The sequence below is a fragment of the Montipora capricornis genome, chromosome 3 (genome assembly GCF_036669925.1).
Source record: "Montipora capricornis isolate CH-2021 chromosome 3, ASM3666992v2, whole genome shotgun sequence".
Taxonomy (NCBI): Eukaryota; Metazoa; Cnidaria; class Anthozoa; order Scleractinia; family Acroporidae; genus Montipora; species Montipora capricornis.
In genome coordinates, this window is record NC_090885.1 from 10063378 (window position 1) to 10065877 (window position 2500).

The window sequence follows — 2500 nt, forward strand, 5'->3', positions numbered from 1 at the left end:
GGATAATAAAGTCGATTAATCTGCTCAAACCAGCCACTTTTGCAACATGCAGCCTTGCAGCAGTTAATTTGGGTAGGGAAAGGAAAAGGATGAATGGTTTACAACAAAAACAAAGAAAGAAAACCCTGCCCTTCACTGATTCCAATTCTCTACCTACTGGGCTTCAAAATGGCTGCTTTTAAAGGAGTATTATTGCAACAACATGGTTGCAAGTTTCTGTTGCAATGGATTACAACTCTCAGCAATGGAACAGATGTATCAGTAAATTTTTAATAGAGCCTTATCAAATAAACACACAGGGTCCGAAATTGCCTTCTTGGTCCCCAATGGGACTCAAAATTGAGTACTGGCAACCAGAATTTCACAGTTTCTCTCCAGCAGGGGTCATTCATGTACATGACTGTACTATTACACCGCTATTTGCATTGCTATTGTTAACTTTTAATCCAAAGTTAAGAATAAGAGCCGTTTGCAAACAAGTGTCTTACTTCTTCTCCTGCTGATGTTTTTGAAACAAAAATGAAAGGAGTTTTAACGTTAACTACATCCATAACATTGCAAGCCACAACGTTTTTTGCTGTTTCTCTTGAAATATGTATTGTGGGCAAAAAAAACAATGACTCAGGAAAGAGGTTCAAGGGACTGGTGCTAGGAATGTAACGCGGTTGTAGCCTGGTGCTAACAACATGGCGGCTTGTGTGCAACAGAACATGGCTTGTGTTTCCGTGGTTGTCATGATGAAAGAAAAGTAGGTTTTGAAATCTTCAACGAACTAAGGGGCAGACGTATTTCTGTATTTGCATTCGAGCTCGGATACATGTACATTTTCTCTCCAAAAGTTAGTCCATTAAAATGAAAGCAGAAAATAATGCTTGACACGTACACAAGACCACACAGTCATTGCTTTCTGGTATCCATAGGAATGCCCAAAACATGCATTTTTCAGGTGAGAAGACAAGGTGACCACAATTAATTTTGCCATATTCTGGCAATTAAAACTTCCAGCTAGTCCATATAAAAAAGTTAATTTCTGACCCTGATCTAGTATTACAAGGTCTTTCAGAATATTTGACAAAAAAAATTAATAGTGGATTAATTCTTTCATCCTTACCACTGATGCCTTAACTTGTCAGTCATGTAGCCCATAGTTCCTCCTCATCAGCTGGTAGTCTTACTGGTAACATGATTTCCAGAAAGAAAGCTAGGAAAAGGAAACTTTTATCACAAGCTCAAGCAACAAATTTGTTGACAAGCTACATGTACAATAGTAAATTATTGATTTCAGCTATAATGAAATAACTTACCGGTACTTTATTATCCTTGGAAATGTATTAGTTATTCTACAAAAAACACACAAAACGAGTACAAATACTTCACAATATTGTAAAGGAGCCACATCCCTTAGCAGAAAAACGAAAAAAGAAACAATGGAAAAACTGTTACCCTTAATTCAACCAAACCATTTTTCTTTTGGCTTCGCATTACTAGTAAATAAATCTTTTACTAAACTCATGGAACCAGCCAAAACCACCCAAAACCAACGTGACAGTCATGCAACATCACACAGACGGCCATGTACATGCAAATATCACACAAACCGGTCGTATTAAGGTACATGTACATTGTGGATGGTTTTGGGTCATATATTTTGGCTGGTTTTGTTGGTGGTTGTAGGTGGTTTTATATAAAACTTTCTCTTCATTTACCAACTTCTTTGCCTCTGCGCGAAGTTCGTCAACAAAACTTTCAGCAGGAATGCGTTTCAGATTTGCGACCTCCTCTTTTTGAATACATAAGTTTAATACCGTTTTCGTTTTATACTAAATATTCACAAGAAACAATTAAACTCTTAAGAAATTCAGTCACTTGATAATCTGAATAACCGATAAAAATGTGTGCTCCATGCGGTCCGAGGAATGTGATGGTTGAATGATGGTGGATGAGTGAGTTCTATGAGGGCCCGTTCTGGTCAAAATTATCCACATATATTTTTCCCATTACATAAATGTATCTACTACTAGAATTATTTATACGTGTACGAATTAATGTTATGTATCCTATAATTATTTATATGTTGTTTGAATTATTTTTTCTGTGTTTGGTTATTTTTTTCTGACCATGAATTAATTTTTCCTCTGCATGAATTTATGAGCAAATCCTGTAGGCCTTTGCGCATTGTTAGCGGATCTCATTATCCATTGCGGGCCCTTATACCACTATGAGGTGTTTTGAACATGGCGGCTTGCTCTTCAGGTTGCCGAGCGATTCTCAAAAGGATGAAATTCTCAAAATTGCTGAAAATGCCATTCAAAGTATCACTCAACTTACAAACATAGTAGGGAGATCAAGCGTTCCGTCTGGTTCGTCAAGCAGTGCAGACAATTTGCACTCGACAAACACTGTGCAAGAACGCCGATTTCCAACTGTAGATTCCAGAGGTAGAAACACAACCCATGGTGTGCCTGGGCACAGTCGTTCAACTTCTGCACCTTCTGCTTGA

The 2500-nt window shown here is 37.6% G+C and overlaps 1 long non-coding RNA gene across 3 annotated transcripts in view; it reads right to left on the minus strand.

Annotated features, from left to right (window-relative positions):
* LOC138042166 (uncharacterized) overlaps positions 1-2500 on the minus strand; it is a 16274-nt gene that overhangs the window by 8703 nt on the left and 5071 nt on the right. For 2 of the 3 annotated variants that reach the window (XR_011130936.1, XR_011130934.1), the window contains exon 2: positions 1112-1340. This is a non-coding gene — a long non-coding RNA (uncharacterized lncRNA). The remainder of the gene's footprint in view (positions 1-1111; positions 1341-2500) is intronic. The other variant, XR_011130935.1, reaches the window with a different exon arrangement.